The 22,512-nt window shown below is 44.0% G+C and overlaps 1 protein-coding gene across 3 annotated transcripts in view; it reads left to right on the plus strand.

Annotated features, from left to right (window-relative positions):
• Positions 1 to 22,512, plus strand: part of MINAR1 (membrane integral NOTCH2 associated receptor 1) — a 58,227-nt gene that overhangs the window by 10,066 nt on the left and 25,649 nt on the right. Inside the window, exon 1 of one of the 3 annotated variants that reach the window (XM_004056625.5) lies at positions 8,463 to 9,019. The exons of the other annotated variants lie outside the window; for them this stretch is intronic. The gene's annotated coding sequence lies outside the window, so the exon portion shown is untranslated. Of the gene's footprint in view, positions 1 to 8,462; positions 9,020 to 22,512 lie in introns of those variants that run through there. 3 annotated transcript variants of the gene reach the window in all.

Here is a 22,512-nt window from a genome sequence, read left to right on the forward strand (position 1 = left end):
TCTTCAGTGTCCCCACACCATCCTGCACTCCCTGGTCACCCTGAGTTATAAGGACTTTCTTGGCATCTGCCTTTCCCAGTGGACAGTGAGACTTTTGAGGGCAGGGACCATGTGTCACTCATCTCAGAATGGTATAAACATTCAACACGTAGGTTCTAGAATCAGGCTGCCTGGGCTGAAATCCCTGCTCCAGCTCTTCTTATCTTTGTAACCTTAGGGAAATAACTAAACCTTTCATTGCCTCAGTTTTTCATCCGTAAAGTGGGAATAATGGCATGACCTGCCTTATAGGATTTTTGTAAGGATTAAGTAAGATAAGTCTCAGAACACATACCTGGCATGTAGCAAATTCTAGATAATTGTTAGCTTCTGGTGACATCTCCGCATTCAGATGCAGCTAACAGAGGGCCTGACATATTGGTAGCACTGGTGTTTTCACAGAATGAATAAAATGCATGCCACCCTGTGATCTGGTGCTAACAGAGCTGTCTTTCTTCTGCTTAGCTGGTAGATAATTTTGGATGATTCAAGCTGTCCACCGACCTGACATCCCTGACATCACGAAGGAGGTGGTTATTTCAGCGGAAACCTGGAGGCATGCCCATCAATGCCGACCCTAAAAATATTTTTGTTTATCTCAGTGATCCAGATAACTCCATGGAAATAATGGGACTCTCAGAATGAGGCTTAGTTACCAGACATTCAGATAGAGAGACCAGGCTTTATCTGATCACAAAATAGCACCTGAAGCACCAGCAATCCAAGCACAGCATTAATGGATTTTTCTTAAGTACCCTTTTCGATTGAGTTTCCTTTCGTTGAACTTTCCTTTTCAGGCAATATTATTTAGGTATGCTGAATTGAGATCCAATTCTTTTTGAAGTTCAGTCTAGTGGAGAAAATGTTAGAACAGCATTAGAGAACTCCCACTCTCTGAACGACCTGGTGAAGTCATTTCATTCACAGCACTGTGGCTTTCTTCTCCCATCTGTCAAGTCATGATAAAATAACAAATAAACCAAATCCCTGCTGCAGCATGAGGATATTACAAGGTTAATGTTAAGCTTGGGCTGGGAAGTGCCCAGATAAAATTGCATGAAAGTACAGAGATGATTCTATAAACATGTGCTGAGCACCTATTATGTGCTGGGTCTTGCATTTAGTTGTGGGGACTTGACAATGAAGGAGATTCACGCTTGGTAATTTTTACAAGAACATCGAACTCACTTGGCAAATATTTACTGAGCCCCTACTGTATTTCAGGCACTGTTTTAGTGCTTGGGATATATCAGTGACCCAAATCCACAAAAATTCATTCTTTTGCTTTCCAAGTCACTTGGATGTTATTGGATGCTTGGGTGCTGTGGAGAAGAAATAGGAGGAAGGCCTAGATACTTCTTTCCAGGATGCAAGTTTCAACACTCATGTTTCAGCAAAAACAGTGACATCTATAAATTATATAAGCATTAGTGTGCAATTATTGTCGCAAAAAGGAGGAGTCATGGTTCTTCTTTTGTTTGTTTGTGTGTGTGTGTTTTTTTTTTTTTTGAGACAGAGTCTCACTCTATCGTCCAGGTTAGAGTGCAGGGGCACCATCTTGGCTCACTGCAGCCTCTGCCTCTCAGGTTCAAGCTATTCCCCTACCTCCGTCCCCCAAGTAGCTGGGACTATAGTCATGAGCCACCACGCCCGGCTAATTTTTGTATTTTTATTAGAGATGGGGTTTCACCATGTTGGCCAAGCTGGTTTTGAACTCCTGACTTCAGGTGATCCGCCCACCTGTCAAGGTGCTGGGATTACAGGCCTGAGCCACCGTGCCAGGCCCGTGGTTCTTCTTTAACAACGTATATAACTGTCATCCCATTTGAACACTGTAAGTTAATAGGTGACTGTAAGTTAAATGGTAATGCCCAAAATATATTGATTTCCCCACTTACCCCTGTACCAGGACAGCATGTCTCATTCCTCCCTCACCTCACATGATGAAATTAGGATCTCAAACCATGGACAAAGCTCCTTTCCCCTCTCCACTGTTTCCTCCTTTATCTCTCATTCATGGCAGCTCAACCAACAAGCCTCACTCATTTGGAGGTAAAAATTGGCAGCCAGGATGACTGGGGACTCTTCCCCAGACATCCAGGAATCCTTGAGCATCGGAGTGGCAAAGGTCTCTAGGAAACATATGGTGTAGCCTCTTCATTCGACAGCTGAGGAAACAGAAGTTCAGAGACTGCAGTGCCTTGGCCAAGGTACCAGAGCCAGACACGAGAGAGCCAGGCCTGGAACCCAAGCCTCCTGCCTCCTTGGTCAGTACACCACACTTTAGCCCCTGTGTTGTACAACAGGCCCTGTATCCTGCAGAGGAGAGGGAAGCATCAGGAGGCTCTTGTGGCCTGGTGAGTTCTGTTTCATCATGGCTGGACACTCGGAGCTGGATCTCAACGCAGCTGTCCTGTCTGGGACTTCCAGGGCATGATCATTTCCAAGAGTCGAAAGCCAATCTCTCATGCACCAGTCAGGACTCTGGGTTGCCAACATCAGACACTGACTCTGGCATGCTTGGAGAGTGAAGGAATCTACTGAACGGATATCAGGAGCTGACAGAATCAGTGGTGGGGCCAGAGAATCAGTATCGGCAAATATGCATGCAGGAACTGAAGGAAACTGGGGGAGTTGGGGGGCTGGAATCACTGCCAAGGTCGTGCCACAGGAAGAGGCTGTTTAGGCTCTGTTGCTCCCACTACTGGACTCAGACCATTGTACCCTGGATGCCACTACCACTAGGGGTGGGACGATTTTCAGACTGTCACCAGATTCTTTCACATCGTCCCTGGCTTCAGATTCACAGCCTCAGGCAAAAGCATTGGGTTGGCCAAGCTCGGGCCACTTGCCCGTGCCCATGCTGTCAAGGTTCAGGAGAAGAGAGGCTCTTGAAATTTCACTATGGCAGCTTCCATTGAAATAGGGAGAGAATTTGGAATCTGGGCAGCCAAAAAACAAAAAACGGATATCCTCTGCATCTGCCAAACAGGCCACCACAGCAGCCTCTGCTTGGAAAGGCCATTTGCAAAGCAGGAGAGTAGAATTCAGTGGAGCGTGGATTAACTCAAGCTGTAGCATGCTCAGCCTGGCTCCCTGGGACCAGCCTTCTGAAGGGGACCATGGGTACTGCTATACTCACCTTTGTCTAGAGAGGCCCCTAGTCTCCAGCCTGACTCAGGGAAGCTCCTAGACAGCATAGAGATGCTCTGAATTCCAGGCCGTATTTTAGGAAATTTAGGAAGTAACCCTTTGTGAGCACTGGGCTGCGTTCAGAAGAACTCAGTTCTAGTTTCAGATTCATTTATAATTCACAGCATCACTTAGAAGTTTATAATTCCTACCATTTGTCCCAGCAATCCATTATTGGGTATAGACCCAAAGGCAAATAAATAGTTCTACCATAAAGACACATGCACACGTATGTTCATTGCAGCACTATTCACAATAGCAAAGACATGAAATCAACCTAAATGCCCATCAATAGTAGACTGGATAAAAAAATGTGGTACATATGCACCATGGAATACTATGCAGCCATGAAAAAACAAGATCATGTCCTTTGCAGGGACATGGATGGAGCTGAAGGCCATTATCCTTAGCAAACTAATGTGGGAACAGAAAACCAAATAATGCATGTTCTCACTTATAAATGGGAGCTAAATGATGAGAACTCATGGACACGAAGAAGGGAGCAATGGAGGCTGGGGCCTACTGGAGGGTGGAGGATGGGAGGAGGTAGAGGATCAGGAAAAATAATGAGTACTAGGCCTAATACCTGGATGACAAAATAATCTGTACAACAAACCCTCATGACACGAGTTTACCTATATAACAAACCTGCATATGTACCCCTGAACCTAAAATAAAAGTTAAAAAATCAGAAGTTTACCATTCCTTCTGGATCTCATTTTTATGATTGGCAATCTGCTACTATCAATCTCTACCCATTTAACTCACACCAAAGTGTTAAGAGTTGGGGAGTGGCTCTATATTCCACTTCACTCCAAATTTGTGTCTCATAAACCTATTGTTGTAGCTAAAGTCCTGCCACTCGTGGAATTCCTCTGGGAACAGATATTATATCAAAAAGTTTTTCCCTAGAAAGTGAAGTAGAGGTTAGAAGCTACTGTTCTACTGCCTGAAAATTATATCTTAAATGATCTCTGAGATTTATTTGTGCATGACATATATCCTTTTAAGTGCTTATATAAGATACAGGACAACTGAGGCTTAATAGAATGAGATCTAAAAAACTCTGGGTTCAGGGTGAAGTCATTAAGTGCTGTCCTGGCAGGTGACAACCCTGGAGTACCCAGGAGAAATAAAAATACAGGATTCTTGGGCAGCTCAGAGGAGAATCAGAGAGTGAGCTGCTAAGCACTAATCACAGGGTACCCATGCCAATGACATGATTGTAAAAATGTGTACTGCTTGCCGTTTTGTCGGCCAGCAAAGCAACGTCTTCTCTCAGGATCCAAAAGGAGATTACAGCTCAGCCTTTCAGCCCAGAGGAGGAAACAGTTTTCCCGTGCCCAATTCCTTGTTCACTGGTACATTCAAGCTTATGCCTAGATGCCAAGATAAAAGTCCTTCCTTCATTCCTTCCTTCCTTCTCTCCCTCCTTCCTTCCTCCCTCCCTCCCCTCCCTCTCTTCTTCCCTTATTCCCCCTCCCTCCCTCCTCTCCCTCCCTCCTTTCTTTCCTTCCTTTCTTCTCCCTCTCTCCCTCCCTCCTTCCTTCTTTCCTTTCTTCCTTCCTTCTCTCCCTTCCTTCCTCCCTCCCTCATCTCCCTCCCCCATCCCTCCTTGCCTCCTTCTTTTCTTCTTTCTTCCCCTTCCCTCCCTCCTCTCCCTCTCTCCCTCCCTCCCTCCTTCATTATTTCCTTCCTTTCTTCCCCTTTCCTCCCTCCCTCCTTCCCTCCCTCTTTCCTTCCTTTCTTCCCCCTCCCTCCCTCCTTCCTCCTTCCCTCCCTTTTCTTCCTTCCTTTTGTTTTTTCTTTCAGCCTGCCATTTTCAGTCACAAACTTTTGCTGAATACCTATTATGAGGCTTCCACTTTGCATTTATCTCATCTTCCCAAAAACTCTATGAAATCTCTTAGTACACTTTTATAGATGATAAAACTGAAGCTCAAGAGAGGTTAAGAAACTATCTCAAGTTTACCTAGATAGTAGGTGAGCTGGAGACAAAATCTTTATATAATGATGCTATGTCCAGTGCCCTTTTCCAATAGTTCAATACATCTAAAATATACCACAGGAGATCTAATTATGATGGATTAAAAAGTATTAATGTGTCAATGGTCACAGTCTTCTCTCCTACCTCTATCACTAAAGAGAATTCTGATTTTGCCCACAGTTTTCCTTTCCCCTTCCCTCCCCTAAAGACAGGAGAGAGAAAATGCATAGCTCTATACAATACAGAAAAGTAGAGAGGAGGTAAGAAAGGAGAGATGAAGAAAGATGTGTGTTATGTATTTAGAGAGAATTTGGGGGGCACTGGAGAAAGAGGAGCTTTAAAGCAGCTGAGATAAGAAGGGCTTAGAGAGAGAGGAGGATGTTAGTCTCTAAGAAGTTCAAATGAAGGATTTGATTAATGATACATTTCTCTTGGCTGCTGGACTATGTTTCATTGAATAGGACACTTACTGAGACTGGATCACATGGACCTCATCAATTTATTAGGTTTCATAATCAACCTCCGATCCTGTAAGATGGAAACCGTCCATGTTTCTGGGTTCAAATATTAAATTTAAGTAGAACCCTCCATTTAAAGTGCTAGAGGACCAAAACCAGGTCAAGTGATTTGTCCAAGTTCACATAGGTGGTTTATATCACTTATCAAATGTCTAAAACCATGTCTTCACATTCCAAATTCAAAGCTGTTTCTTTTACACCACATTGGGTTTTCACACCATTGCCAATGATATTATGAAGTGAAATTTCGGATCTGAGTGGGACACCACTAGAAACAGAGGAAAATGTGGAGGCTGGATAGTTTCTGGATGCTGATTCTATTCTTGTCTTCGTGATCTGGTGCACAGTCTCCCATCTCATCGTCAGTCTCTTTCTATTGCCCAGACCAAAACATTTTTTTAAACTACTTATCCTGGGAGTGTGGTGCCATGAATTCGCATCATCCCCCAGCCACTGCAAACTGAATGCCTTGGGTCCATAGATAAATGGTGAATATAATTTAGTATCACTCTGGTGCAGTGAGTAGTGCAGACAAATAACCTTCACTTTTCCCCAGGTGGGGAAGATGGGGTGTGCACAAAGATGTCCACTGTGTGTGTGCACAACGGGAGAAGGAGTCCAAGTTCCAGCCTCTTCCCAGAGAGGGGGGCACAGGAGAGAGCACCTGGCTGAGGTGTTACTGTATCTGTGTCCACTTGGGGAGGGGTGAGTGGCCACAAGTGAGAGGAATACCTCCCAAGGCTTGAATGAGGGCTTCTGGGGCAGGCTTTAGAAATCAGTAGCCAGGAGGGGAAAAGGGCAACCACTTGAATCCTTTGTGTCTGTAAACACCACTAGCCAACTCTGGCTGGAACTGAGTAACTGTAGGATCAGAAAGCTCTAATCTGCATTTTCCTTTTATGCTGTTTCAAATTTTAAAAGTTGTTTTCCAAAAGGGTTATTTCAGAAAGAAATTAAATAAACCTCTAGCCGACCTCAGCTGAACTAAGGGAGGGAAAAGCAGATTTTTACTGAATCTGAGTTTCAGGAAGCTATGGTTTTTCCTTCTAGAATGTGGTCTCTGTGGTGGTATTTCATGAAGAAATAGGAGAAAAAACAGGAAAGAAGAACTCAAAGCAAAAGAAAAGGCAGATCCCACACAGCTTCCTGTCCTAATTGTTTCATGTGGATTCAACTGTTCTCGGTTTTGGGAGAAATATATACTTGTTCAGGTCTCAAATAATCTGCCCCTGAACTCAAAGGGCAATGAGGCCCCCAAACAGTCTTTAGCTATTACCAAACAGGCTTCTTACCCTGGGGACCCCCTTTACTCCTTAAGCTTATGCTCCCTTTTGCCACAGACAATATTGGGACCCAAAGACAGAGCCAGCACTACTTACAAATTTAAAATCACTAGGCAAGGAACAGTGAATCAAACAAACTTCACTCCTACTTTACATTTTCAAATCCGTTTGCCCTTACTAGAATAGGGTTGAACTTGGCTCACAATAAGGTAATAAAGGCAAATGGATTTTAAAAACTTGGGCAGAGAGGAGCTCTGGGAAAATCTAGTTGTCAACACGTATCACCCTGATAGGGCGTTATGTAAAGTATCCATTTATTAGCAAGTTCACTTTTGTTTGCTTGTTTGTTTTGTTTTTAAAAAACTTTTTATTAGGTAAAATTTGAACATGCACCAAAAAATAGAATCAGATAATGAATCTTGGGACTAGCTGCAAGTTCACTTTTAAAGCGTTGTTGCCACCCACATCCAGACAGCTGACGGAGGCTGAGACTGAGATCTGCGTCCCCCCAGGGCCTGTGCTCCGATCACAGGTAGCAAATGTCAGGGAGAAGCTGGCCAGGGAAAAGCCGCCACAGCCCCCGAGAGGGCTCTGTCCCTGGGGAGGTATGCTCCTTAGCAGCTCTGTTCGGTAACTCGGTGGCAGGGAAGGAGATGGGGTGGCGGGGGTGGGGGTGTTGCTTTCCTTTTGAAATGAGATTCCATGGCCCCGAAACTGTGATTCCCTCCCTCACCCTTTTTGTTTGTGTTGTTCTTGTCTTGGGGATGCAAAGTGCTGTTAACGTGAGCTTCCCCAGCCACAGGGACAGGATCTGTCTAGATGGGGCCACCAGAGGCTGCTGCTGTGTTTCGGCTCCACTCCAGCACACAGGGTGACACGGAAGGCCTCCATTTCTGATCCATGTATCCAGTAAGACTTTTGGAAACCCATCCCAGTTTCGTGGGGTTTGGGGGTGTGTGAATGAGTGAGTATGTGTGTGTGGGCGCGAGGTGGGGGGAGAGAAACAGGGAGGGGTGGTCACGTGACAGTCTTTCCAATCTGGATCCCAATTAAGCCGACACCAGCCAAAAGAAGAAATCAGTGAGTGAAGTGACCACTTGGCCCTGGCCTTGCAAACCACTGCAGAGTCCGAAGCCCCGAGTGCTCCCTGGGAAGAGGAGAGCCGAGGACACTCTTCGCCCCTGCTTGCCACTGGGGGCCGCAGTCACCTTCAGCGTAGGGGAGTGGGGAGACGCGAACCCCGCGGGTGGCTCCGGGTGCTGGGCTCCCTCCAGCGCGCAGCTTCCGCTCGCTTTCCCCTCGGCGCTGCAGCCGCGACCTGGGACCGAACGGACACCGCCTTCCCGGGGCTCCGGCGGCGCTCTGACTCCCACTTTCCTCCGCCGCAGCCTCTGGCAGGGCACCCCCTTGGCGCGACGCCGCGCCCCTCCCCGGGACCGCCCTCTCGGTCCCCCAGGGTGCGCGCAGTTGCTGCCCGTGCGCCCCGCCAGCTTGAGCGCCCCGGGCGGGCGGCGGTGGAGAAGCCCAGCCCAGCTCTCCCCAGCCGCGTTCCCGGCCCGCGCTGCTCCCAGCCTGCAAGCCCATGACGTGGCGACGCCGACCGAGACACAAAGACCGAGGCTGAGACCGCCAGAGGTTGAGGGTGAGGCTGCGTCCCGGGGCCGCTGGAGCGCGGGCGTCATGCGAGACTGTCCCAGGTGCGCGCCGCCCCAGAGGAGTCCGAGCGCCCGCCTCAGCCGCGGCGCGCTGGCCCTGGCCGCGACTGCAGCCAGGTGGGCGCCGCGCGTGTGAGCGCAGACGTGGACTTGGGCGGCGGAGGCGAAAGTCGCTCCATCCCCGGGGTGCAACCCTGGGCGCGGAATTCGGGCTGCCGGGTGACAGTGACCAGCTGACTCTGGAGCCTACCGGAGGCGCGGCATCGGAGGCCGTGCGGACCACTGCCGAACAGCAGCTGGAGACCCGCAGAGAAGGGCGGGCCCTGCGCCCGGGGCGCCTCGGAGGTAAGTTCGGAGAGCCCGGGCCGGGCGGAGGGCGGGAGCGCACGTGTGTGTGTGTGTGTGTGTGTGTGTGTGTGTGTTTGCGGTGTGCCCGCGGCTCGGTGCACACGCGCGCGGGTTGTAAAGTCAGGAGCTGCGGGAGCGCCTCCCTGCCTCGGCTTGGCCCCGGAGCATTGCGGGCCGCGGAGGTGTGGGGGCCCTTGTCGCTGCGCTCAGGGCAGCGGCGGAAAAGGTGTGTGCGGATGCGGGGCGGGGCCGCACCTGGTGGACAGAGCAGGGATTCCGGAAGAGAAGCCACGGAAGAAGATCATGCAGTTTGGGGCAAGTTTTCCTGGTTGAGAATCGCTTCAGGAAACGGTGTTTTGAGGGTTAAATATGTGAGCTATCTGTGCAAAAAGCCTGACACATCAGAGGCGCGAAGTAAGATGGAAAGCTGGACAAGCCCCAGGTGGACCGACCGGTGCATCCAGTTCTTAAATTGAGATTTCCAGTCACGTTGACGTGGAATGGGATCGTTGTTCTTCCCGAGGGTTTGATAAGGATGCTCAACTTCACCTGTCGGAAAGCACGGGAGCGGGGCCTGGCCCGCGGGGAGCGTAAGCTCGCTCACACGCGGTCCAACTCAGGCAAATGCAGCATGCCCGACCTGCTCTGCCGCCATCCCTCCGAAAGCGATAATTTCCCTGGGCTACCGAATCCATCAGAGTAGTCATTTGTCCCCTCGCCGGCGGTGCGGGGAGCGTAACATTTGAGTAGCCTAACTCTCACAGCGCGCACTCCAGCATTGTTTTGCTGGAAGATTGTTACTGTGGTAAGCGGCTGGTAGCCTGTGTTAAGCAGCAGGGAAGGTAAGGTTGTGTTCAGGTGCTCTTAATTCAGTGGGAATTAAGTTATGTTTGGTGAAGAACTAAGGAGAGGAAAAATCCAGAGTTTCTGCTATAAACAATATACATCTATCTTAAAGGCTTCTCACCCATTTCTGTTGTGGTTGGAGCCATCTGGTTGGGAGGTGGTAGAACCATGCTGCCATCCCTGAGGCTGTGGTTGGAGGCCTCATTGCTGGGCTCTGCAATTTTATGCTCTGTGATAGTATGCATGGCATGAAGAGTTGCTAGGAGGAGTGTGGCAGCAGCTTATGTAGCCAGTTATGCGCCCTTTATTCCAGCAAACGAGCTGCCACTGCTACCTCTCTCTGATGGAGAGGGACGGTAAATGGCCCTTCCTTGTCATTTCTCAGACACCAGCATTACTGGGCCCGCCCTGCAGGTGGAAGCTAGCTCACTGCTGTGGCCACAGGATGTCTTTTGAATTGACCCTCATTGAGAGCCCGGCGGCAATATTTTGGGTATTGTTGAAATAAGAGAAGTGGATTAGAGAGAGTAGGATGCCTGGAGTTGTACAACACCCTTTAATGGGTTTTCCTCTTGTGCATCAGAGGAGGGTAGAGCAGGAGACGGTGGTGAGTCTGCAGAGAGAGCAAACTTAGAGATTTTCTCAGGCTACTGGAGCCTGGAGGGAAAAACCTTAAATGTCTGGTAAATAATGTCTGATTTTTATTGTGTGTGTCTGAGAGACTTGCATAGATCAGGGAGTATGTGAAAATAAATGTCAGTTGCCAGAGAAAGAATAGATCAGTTTATTTGCATTTCTGATGAGTTTGGTGAGGAAGTGTATAGCACTTAACATTTGGAAGGCAGACAAAAGGTTTTGTTGTTGGTGTTACGTTCCTTTTGAATTTTAGATACATAATGCGATTTTTTTTTCTGGCCAATGCTCCAGGCAAAATTGATGTCTTTCCAGTTTCTAAAACCCATCATATTTATGAACTCTCTGATACTCTGTCTGAAACAGTCGTGCTCCTGTGAGGTTGAAATATCTCTCCTGCCTCTATTCACAGCAGACGCACAGAACTGATCTGGGAATTTTCTCACTCAGGATTCCCAAAATGAGCCCTTTCTCAAATCTTGACAAACGTGCAGCAGAAGCCATTGTTGCAGTTATGGCTCTGTGCCCGCTGGGCAGGGATTTAGTGGCCAGGAGAAGGCAGGGGAAGGCCCTGCTCTCTGCTCCAGCCAGGTGGTAATATGCATTCTCAAACTAGCTAGGAAAAGGTTCTAGATTCCTCAGTGAATATATTGCTGAATCCCACTGATTAGCTTTTCCCACTGACAGACATTCAAATCTTTGTTTTTGGAGCTTCCTCTGCAGACTTGGTGTAAATTTCAAAAAAAGAAAAGAAGGCTATGAAGCTTAAGACAGGCAGAGACAGTTGGCTTCCTACCTAGGCATGCTTCAAACTTACTATATGACCTTGGTAAATTATTTAACTTTAATGCATGCTTGTTTTCACATGTGTAAAATGAGAGAGTATCAGACTAGATCATGGATTTGTTTCCCCTCTTTTTCCCCTTCTCTCTCGAAGAGTAGAACCCTTTAAATTAAATCTTTTATAAAAGTTAAGTGGCCGGGAGCTGTGGCCCATGCCTGTAATCCCAGCACTTTAGGAGGCGGAAGCGGTGGATCACCTGAGGTCGGGAGTTCAAGACCAGACTGACCAACATGGAGAAACCCTGTCTTTACTAAAAATACAAAAAATTAGCCAGGCATGGCGGTGCATGCCTGTAATCCCAGCTACTTGGGAGGCTGAGGTAGGAGAATCGCTTGAACCTGGGAGGCAGGGGTTGCGGTGAGCTGAGATCATGCCATTGCACTCCAGCCTGGGCAACAAGAACAAAAATCCGTCTCAAAAAAAAAAAAAAAAAAAAAAAGTACGCAAAACAGATTTAAGAGCAAGGGAGGGACATAGCCAGTTCACTCTCAGTGTGGTGTCTGAAGCACCCTTTGGAACCCCTACAGGCTTTTCAGAATTCAGTTTGAGAATCACTGGAAGCTTTTCTCTGCAATATGGCATATTCCCTCTCTGAATGTTTCCAATGAAATGTTGTGGTCACCTAGCTCAGTGTTATAAATAAATTGTCATGTACCTGTAACTGATCCTCCTGGATGGCTAGCTAAACCCCTACAATGTCAGCTCTGGGAGGACCATAACTTTTTCAGCCCTGGACCTTCTGAGTCTCACACAGTGCCTGGCATGGAAGTAGGTGCTTAGTGAATGCTTATTGAATGGATTAAGAAATGAAGAGGGAGTAAAGTTATTCTGGCAGACCAAAGACTGGTGGATGATACACTATGGTGGAAATCTTAGGAGAGCAGGGACTTTGATTTATTTGTTGCTATATCTCTACTGCCTGGCACAGACAGATTTTGGCTTATTGTAGGAAGTCCTTTAAAATAATTAAAGTTAATACTGGGAATGGATTGCCCCAAGAGGGGATAGAAGCATATATATGGTGGCTGTTAATTTTGTTCTTAAAGATTCTGGCTGTCTCTGCTTCTGGGCACATGGTAAGATTGCATTTTCCTGTTAATTTGAAATTAGATATGGCCATGTGACTTGTTTGGCCAGAAAGTACATGAACCTTTAAGAGTCAGCAGGTGCCTCACCATGTTCTCCCTTTTCCTCTGTTTCAGTGGTAGTTAAGTCTCCAGAAAGTGGCTGCTCCTCCCTCAGCCTGGGTCTGGGATTGAGGATGATGTGGAGCAGAGCTTCTTGCTGATGCATAATGGACATGTAGCATTGATAATAAACAAACTGAAATCTGGGGATTATTTGTTGCTGCAGTGTAATCTAGCATACGTGACTGATGCAACATGTAAAGAACTTAGGATCATACTGGCTGCTGATCAGGATAGCAGTGTTATCCAGGAAGGCCAGTCCTTGCTGAGACAGGGCTTCATGGGGATCAGGACCTGTGTATGAGCACCACATCGTGGCATGTGGCTGTCATTTTGCCTGGTTGGAGAGCTTATTTGGTAATATACTCAGGTTAGTCTTTTAGAGAAGGAACATGAAAACCGAAAGTCTGATGCACTATCTATAATATGCTGATTTCATAGTTTAGAGAGAAGCAAGTGAAGCTGATAAATGTGTTCAGTGATTGGACAGGATTGTCCATTAAAAGCCAGATAATAAACAGAAGGTGCTTTGTGAGCCAAGAATGAAAGCCAGGGGAGTTAGTGGAATGAATTGAATGACTGTGTCATAGGACTGTGACATGCCAATGTATCCTTCATTGTCCAAGTTAGAGAACTACCTGCTCAATAGACTCCATGCATATGCATGCATGTCATTTAATATTATCCTTAAAGCATGCTTTATCGAACACAACTGTATGATTTTTCTGATGCTCTGAGCATTGTTCCATGCCCTTAGCCAATGGGAGCTCACATGACAGTTTTCTACTGACGTAGCCTGTGAGAACTTCATACTGCAAAAACTCTCAGCCAGTGAGCCCTCCACTGTCCCCAACTTCAGTGTCTTACTCAATATGTGTCCAATTCCCTGCACCCTTTCTTCCTGCCATTTACTTTGTGTCCTAGTGAACAATTTTGACCTTCAGTGGCTCATGTGATTACCCCATTGATCCCTCTTCAATAACACTGGGATCTTGAGGAGAAAAGTTTTATTCAGGAAGCTAAACATGCAAGTTTTAGGGTTACTGGAGGAGGCTTCAAGTAACTAACTAAGAAAACAAACAAACAACGATCAACCAGTCACTAGGAACTGAAAGCTTTAGCATATCCTGGCAGCCTAAAAGACTGAACAGTGGTAAGGAGGCAAAATTTGGGAAACAACAAAAGGAGGCCTGTCTCAGCCATGGAAGTTGAAGAAGATGAAAGTCTTTTGGCTACGTGAGTGCAGAATGGGGAGGAGTGAGTAGGTGTGGGTATGGGTGGGTAGTGATTGGGTGTGAGTGAGTAGTGATTGAGTGTGGGTGGGATAGGTAGTGAGTGGATGTGGTGGGCAGTGATTGGGTGTGGGTGTGGGTGGATAGTGACTGGGTGGGTAGTGAGTGTGGGTATAAGTGTTTCCTGAGTGGGTGTGGGTGGGTAGTGAGTAGGTGTGAGTGGGATAGGTTGTGAGTTGGTAGAGGTGTGGATAGGTAATGAGTGAATGTGGGTGGGGTGGTTAGTGAGTTGGTGTGGGTGTGGATGGGTAGTGAGTGCATGTGAATGTGGAGAGGTAATGAGTGAGTGTAGGTGTGAGTGGGTAGTGTGTGGGGTGTGGGTGTGTGTAGGTAGTGAGTGTGTGGAGTGTGGGGTGGGTAGTGAGTGTGTGGAGTGTGGGGTGGGTAGTGAGTGTGTGGAGTGTGGGGTGGGTAGTGAGTGTGTGGGAGGTGGGTGTGGGGTGGGTAGTGAGTGTGTGGGAGGTGGGTGTGGGGTGGGTAGTGAGTGTGTGGGGTGGGGTGGGTAGTGAGTGTGTGGAGTGTGGGGTGGGTAGTGAGTGTGTGGGGTGTGGGTGGGGTGGGTAGTGAGTGTGTGGAGTGTGGGGTTGGTAGTGTGTGTGGAGTGTGGGGTGGGTAGTGAGTGTGTGGAGTGTGGGGTGGGTAGTGAGTGTGTGGGGTGGGTAGTGAGTGTGTGGGGTGTGGGTGTGTGTAGGTAGTGAGTGTGTGGGGTGTGGGTGGGGTGGGTAGTGTGTGTGTGGAGTGTGGGGTTGGTAGTGTGTGTGGAGTGTGGGGTGGGTAGTGAGTGTGTGGGGTGTGGAGTGGGGTGGGTAGTGAGTGTGTGGGTGTGGATGGGGTAGGTAGTGTGTGGGGTGTGGGCGTGTGTAGGTAGTGTGTGGGGTGTGGGTGGGATGGGTAGTAAGGGTGTGGGGTGGGTAGTGAGTGTGTGGGGTGTGGGGTGGATAGTGGGTGGGTGGGTGTGGGTGGGGTGGGTAGTGAGTGTGTGGGGTGTGGGGTGGATAGTGAGTGGGTGGGTGTGGGTGGGGTGGATAGTGAGTGTGTGGGGTGTGGGGTGGATAGTGAGTGGGTGGGTGTGGGTGGGGTGGATGGTGGGTGTGGGTGGGGTGGGTAGTGTGTGGGGTGTGGGTGTGTGTAGGTAGTGTGTGGGGTGTGGGTGGGTAGTGAGTGTGTGGGGTGTGGGTGGGGTGGGTAGTAAGTGTGTGGGGTGTGGGGCGGATAGTGAGTGGGTGGGCGTGGGTGGGGTGGGTAGTGATGAGATGTGGGTGGGGTAGGCAGTGTGTGTGTGGGTGGGGTGGGTAGTGATGAGATGTGGGTGGGGTAGGCCATGAGTGTGTGGGATATGGTGGCAGTCAGTCAGGGAATGTTCTCTGTGTTGTGTGGGACTGAGACGTGGGTAGATAGTGTCGGATGTGGGTTAAGGTAGGTAGTCTGTGGGCTGGGTGGTTGGCTGTGGGCTCTCACTGTTTGTGCCAATGCCATCGGAGCGCTGACTGCCCTGTGCTATGACAGATGGTTTACTGCTGCTCCCCTTCCTCTAGCCTGTTGCCCCTGCAGGCATGGCCAGGGTCTCATTTATAGTTGTGTCCTGGTGAGGAGCACAGTGTCTGGCTCAGGTTGGGTGTTCTCTAGAGCTATTGGGTGAAAGACGGAAAGAACACGGTGATTCTGAAGACGCTCAGCAGGTACGGGAGAGGCCTGACTCTGTAGTCACAGCAGGAAGGAAAAAGTATTCGGTTATTTAGTTTTCCATAACCTCAGCCTGAGCCAACAGTATACTATGGCCACCAAAAAGATCCTTAGCTGAAATTATGGTGTCTAGAATGAAGAATGGAACTCCTGTTCTTTTCTGCACTTCAGGGGAAGGAGACACAATGTGAGAAATGCATGAGCCAATTGGAAATTATTTAAAGAACCATGGATCATTAGCCCCAAGGTGTGTCTAGTCCAGAATTTCCCAGTTAGCCGTCACTGCATCCACTATACCAGAACCTCTAGGGGACCTTATAAATGTATTTCCAGGCCTCATCTGCTGAGTCAGAATCTCTGGGGTGAGGCCAGAGACTTGCTTTATCCCCCATATTTTACAAGGCTGTTGTGAGTTTCCCGCATAAGGAGAAGATCTGGGGTTTGACTTGAGTTTTTGAGTCAAGAGACTGCACCTGGTAGCCTTCTCTCCATCAACCCAAAAGATGCGGGGAGCTGCAGCCAGGTCCTGAAGCAAATGGGAGAAATGGGATGTAAGACCCATCCTTAAATACTCCAAGAACTGCCCTTCGAAAGCAGATTTGGCTTCTGCATGTCCCTGAGGCAGGATGAGGACCAGTGGGTGCAATTGTGGAAGAGGCTGCCTTTGGGAAATTGTGAGTGTTCCCTGTCTTAGAAGCCATCATGCCCAGGCAGGCAAGAGCAAAGGCCCTGGGCTGGAAGCAGGACTGGCATGTTTGGTTGGTCATAAAAGTACTTCATAAAATCTGCTCTTCCGGTTCCCTCTGCCTGGGCTTTGCCTTCCCCTTCCCCCGCTCCTCCCCACCCCCCAGGCAGGCACGTGGTTTGCTCCATTGCCTCCTTCAGGACCACATTCAAAGGTGTCTTTCCCCTACGCCTCCTCTGACCATCTTGTTTACAGTTGTAATACCTCCCCTTGTTCTTTCTAACCCCCTTTTCTGCTTTTCTCCATAGCACTTTCTACCATCTAATACACTCTAAATTTTACTTTTCTATTTTGCTTATTATCTGTCTCCCCCACTAGATTATAAGCTCATGAGGGCAGGGTTTTTGTTTTGTTCATTGTCTGCCTTACACCCTGCTGTATTGCCACCAGCTAAGACAGTGCCTGATGCATGCCAGTTACAAAAGAAACATTTTTGAATGAATAATATGGATGTCTCATTTGACCTTGTTAGTAACCCCAGGAAGAGGAATTGATATCTTCCTTTTATAGATAAGAAAATCAAAGATTAGAGATGATAATTTACTTCCTCAAATTCCCCTTGCCAGGATTTGCTTGCACATCCTTTCTTCTTTATTTTTTATTATAAAATCACATATTTAGAACATTTAAATAAAACAGCCCTGAAATGAAAGGAAGAGAAAACCACCCAGAGACAATTATTATTAACATTTTAGTATTAATATATACAAAGAGCGAGTGTCTGTATAAAATTTTATGTCATAATACAACCAACCATTTAGTGGTATACTTTTTCACTTAAGAATACATCATTAAAAATTAAACATGCCAATAAATGTATTTCTGCACCATGACTTATTAATGGCTACATGGTATTCTATCATACGGATGCACTGCAATTTATAGAACCCAGTGTTGGCTACAAAGATTATTGCTAAATTTTTTCTTATTTTAAGCAACATTAAATAGAATATATTCATAAACTTTGTTTACATATATCTGATTATTTTCTTTAGATAAATACTTAGAAGTGTGGATTTGCTTCATTTCAAGGGTATGCATATTTTTCAAGTTTTATTGTTGATTACTTCCTATAAGTCACATACTTCTCCAGGAATACATGGGAGTGCCTATTTTCCCTCATTCTCCCCAAAAGTGGTATGAGTATACTGATTATAGATACCATAACAAATATACTATATGCTGGTTATAAATAATATCAAAAACCTTTAATAATAGTCAGAACCCTTAGTCTTTAGTACTTTTCCACTTAGAAAACATTTTTATTTTCTTTAGATTTATAAATAAGTAATCAAACAAATTGCTGTTCTCCTTTGCTTTATTTATTATGATGTTGCACATTTTTCTTTGCCTTCCTTTCTTTGTAAATTAACCATTTGTTTCTTTGAATTGTTCATTATTTCGTATTCATTTTTAAGAGCTTTCAATGAAATGCAAGAATTTTCTGCATTCTGTTTTTTCAAGGTTTTTTTACTTTTTTTTTTTTTTTACTTTTTTTTTTTTATGTTTACTGACATGGTAAGCAATTTTTATCTATCCAAACCTATCAGTCTTCGTCTTAATTATTTCAATTTTGGGATCTTGTGTGGAAAACCCTTTCACTACCTCAAATTATCTAAATCTTGACTCGAATTTTCTGCTTTATATTTCATCTGTAATTTACTTTTGTAAATGGCAAGAAGTGGGGCTAACCTTTTACCAGCTGATTAACCAATTATTCCAGTAGTATTTTAACTAACAAAGTAACACATTTATGTTTATTGAATAAACCATTATTTTCTCGTTGAGTTGAAAGGCCACCTTTAAAATATATTGACTGTTTATCTATATTTGGGTCTGCTACTTTCTATTCTGTTCCATTGATTTATCTGTCAAATTATAATAGTAGGAGCTTTGTATTAAGTTTTCATATTTGGCTATCCAAATAGATTTTTATTTTGACCAGAATTCTTAGATAATTAACTTAAAGCAAATAATTACTTAGTGTTACCTTTAACATGCATGGCCTTGCCCCATAAAAATGAAAAAAAAAAAAAACTTCCAACAAAACATAAGCAATAGCAAAAAATCTGCCTCGTGAATTTTCTTTATGGTTACTGCCCATTTAGAGCCTTACTTATATAAATTTTCTTTTAGCTCTCTTTTTGGCAGGTCTCGGTAAAAGCAGATAAATTGGAACTTGTTTATCTAGTGTTTTTACCTTATTTTAAAATTAGTACTTATTTTAAAAAATTAAGAACAGTACATAAAATAACCCAGTAGACATCCATATACCAGTGAAATTAAACGGATGTTAATGTTTTGTCATTTTTGCTTCAGTGTTTGTTTTTAAAGAAAAGAATATGATATAGTTCAAGTCCCACCTGCCACTTGTTTTGTTTTAATCACCTGCTACTCCCTGCATTGGTGAGAGAGGATTTCCACTCTAAGGTTACCGAGATGACTGAACACTTGACACCAACACTGAGCAGATGAGATGGACAGTGATTTATTAATTGCCTGTACTCACAGGAGGGCAGGGGGAGGACACCACAGGCCACACAGGGCCACACGGGAGCTGCACTTAGAAACAGAGGGAACAAACGGGTTGTGGGAGGCAGTCTTTGCTGTATCAAAATGGTGAGGTGACCCCTGATTCCCACAAGAGGATGTGATTGGCTTCTTTGAATATTTCTGAGGGCTGGCAGGGAACCAGAAGCTGCCACTTGGGGTAAGTAGAATCTGTGCCTGGTCCCTTGATAAGAAGAGTGGTTTGACTAGGGTACCTTACCTGCAGGAGTAGAGAAACTTGCAGTTTGGCCATTCAAGGTCCTCCTGGTTTCACCAGGTGTCAGGGCAGCACATCATATTGGGCCTTAAATGTAGGCCTCATACCACATCTTTCCTGCCCCTCCCAGAAACCGCTATCCCAAACCTGGTATATTTCATTTCCATATAGATTTTCGCATTCTCCTTTTTATGTATACATCCCTAAATAATCTATTTGAGGTTTTTTTTCCAATTACATCGAGAATATGATAGATCCATTCACAACTTTTTCCATGCATTCTTAAGTTTTTGAGGTTTATCTTCAAATTTATTGTGAGTAAATTCATTCATATTAGCTGTTGTATAATATAAACTATGTGGATAAACTCATTTATTCCCCCACATTATTTTACTATTCAAAAGTGTTTGATAACAGTTTTGTCTCCTTGTGAACCTATGTGCATGCTTATCTAGGGTACCTCAAGGTAGATCTGGGGGGCAATAGGTTTTGATTATCTTGAGCTTCAACTATATTACCAAATTGCCCTCTAAAGTGATTCTGCCAATATTCATCCCCACCAGTAGCATATAAAAACTGTTGGCCTGCATATTCAGCAATCCTTGGTGTTATATTAAATAAAACTTCCAAAAAATTGTCTATTGAATTTGTGGCTCTATCCGTTTTCATCCCTAATTTTGTGAAGTGCTGTATAATGTGATGTGTAACGTGAGCTCTAAATGTATAGTTAAGGCTCGGGTTCACACATGCCTTAGGCTGTGTGGCCTTTGACAAGTTACTGACCTGCTCTGTGCTGGAGAAAATTCAGCCATAAAATTAGGATCATATGAGTTCCTATTTTGTAAGGTGATTTTGAGGATTAAATAAGTTAGTCATTATAAAGTGTTTAAAACCTTTCTGGCACATAGTAAAGTTCTCCATAAATGTTACCTATGTTAATGTTGTTCCATTATTTATTCATGTCTCTTTTCTCTTTTTCTTTATCATTCTTGCCAGAGATTTCCAATTTTGTTATTTCAAAGAAATCATTTAGGTTTCATTGATGGTAATGTTTGTTTGTTTTCTACTTCACTAATTTTTCTCGTAACATTAGTTGCTTCTTCCATTTTCCTTTGTATTTACTATACTGATTTTTTTCCCACTTCTAGAGTGGGATGCTTAGCTCATTGATTTTCAACCTTTTATTCCACTATTTGTATTTATTACTATAAACTTTCCTCTAATGATAGCTTTAACTATAGTTTATAGTTTTGATATGTAGTATTTTCATTACATTTAATTATAACCATATGCTAATTTTTACTATGATTAGTTTTTTGACCTATGGCTTATTGAGACCTATATGTTTAAATTTCCATGTGTTCAGGTGATATCTTTGGGTATACATTTCTTAATTTTATTACTTTATTTAAAAAAAATCACTGCAGGATATAAATTCATTTTTTTAAAAATTTGTATCAGGCTGAGGCAGGAGAATGGCGTGAATCCGGGAGGCGGAGCTTGCAGTGAGCTGAGATTGCGCCACTGCACTCCAGCCTGGGCGACAGAGCCAGACTCCGTCTCAAAAAAAAAAAAAAGAAAAAAATTTGTATCATAATATGTGGCCAGCATTACTTGAAAAGAATGTGTATTCTTGGGTCCAGGTTCTCTATATGTATAGATCAAGTGTGTTAATTGTGTTGTTTTAGTATTTTTATATCAAATGTATTATTTTCTTTGATCACTCAGTTTCTTGAGAAAGATATCTTAAAATCTCTATGCATTATTGTGAATTTCATATGTTTCCTAGAAATTTTGTTAATTTTTGCTTCATGTATTTTTAAGGCTATATTATTGAGTGTCGATATGTTCAGGATTATTTTCCTAGTGAGTTGTTTTTATTTATCATTTTTGCAATAATTATTTGTATCCCTAATGATTTTTAACCTTAATATCTTTCTTATTTATGTTAATATAATAATAATGTTATAGCTCACACTTATTAGAGTGCTTATTGTATGCAAGGGACTATTACATAAAACAAATCATATAAAGTAGATACTATTATCATCCCCATTTTGCAGATAAGGAAACTAAAGTACAGAGAGACCTATAATGTGCCCCAGGGTAATAACTAATAAGTGCTCCTACTAATAACTAATAAATCACATAGCTTATAAGTAGAACAGCTTGTATTTAAATTTGGGCAGTTTGGCTCCAGAGTTTAGAATCTTTAACTGTGATGCCATTTTGCCTGTAACAAACACTAACAATACTCTGATTTAGTTTTGATTGATAAATTTTATTTCATCCTTATACTTTAAATCTTTCTGTGACAGTATTTTTTTTTTTTTTTTTTTTTGAGACGGAGTTTTGCTCTTGTTGCCCAGGCTGGAGTGCAGTGGCATGATCTTGGCTCACCGCAACCTCCACCTCCCAGGTTCAAGTGGTTCTCCTGCCTCAGCCTCCCAAGTAGCTGGGATTACAGGCATGTACCACCACCCCTGGCTAATTTTGTATTTTTAGTAGAGATGGGGTTTCTCCATGTTGGTCAGGCTGGTCTTGAACTCCCAACCTCAGGTGATCCACCCGCCTTGGCCTCCCAAAGTGCTGGGATTACAGGCGTGAGCCACCGTGCCCAGCCTGTGAATTTTTAGGTATATCTCCTATAGGTAGACTTTGCATTTTATTTTAATTTTTAAAAATCCGGCTTGAGAGTCATAGTCTTGTAACTGGTAAGTTTAAGCTATTTACATTTATTGTAATATGATGTATTTTGAAATATTTCTGTCATTTTATTTGTGATATTAATTAGTTATACTTTGCTTCTTTATTTCTCTTATTTCCTACCTTCTCTTAATTGACTGGGTTTTATTTGTTCCCTTGTTTTTTCTACACTGGTTTAGAAGTCCTGCATTAAGTTGTACAGATTCTTCCTGCTCTTTTAATAATTACTCATAACTTTTTTCTAATATGTTAAAATTAGAAAATTTTAACATTTTCTAATTTAAATTTAAATTTAAATTTAAATTAGACAAATTTTAAATTTATTTAACATCTCTTTCCTCTTCCAGATAATAATTTAAAAGTTTTAATTCTGATCACTTACTCTCCCATTAAATTATTCATTAACAGTTTTATAGAGTTGATACATGATTAGAATTAACAATATGTTTATCACCTTATTTCCTCTGGATTCACTTTCTTTCCCTCTGAAGGAGCTTCTTTATAGTTTTTACAATAAGGAATATGAGTTATAAACTCTGAAACTATTTCTTTATCTTTACTTCTGAATAATAGTTTACATGGTAATAAAATTATCTGTATATTATTTTTTTCAGTATTTTAATGATTTTATTTCTATTTTTTAGTCTACAATTGTGTTCTTAAAAATCTGCTTTTAAGTTTATCCTATTTTAGGTAATTCAATTTTTTAGGCAAGTTTTTCTTTTCATTTCTGGTATTCTTTAGTTTCAATATGATGTGTTTAGGTATCTAAGGGTGAGTTCATTAT

This window comes from Gorilla gorilla, chromosome 16, assembly GCF_029281585.2.
Source record: "Gorilla gorilla gorilla isolate KB3781 chromosome 16, NHGRI_mGorGor1-v2.1_pri, whole genome shotgun sequence".
In the NCBI taxonomy this organism is placed as follows: domain Eukaryota; kingdom Metazoa; phylum Chordata; class Mammalia; order Primates; family Hominidae; genus Gorilla; species Gorilla gorilla.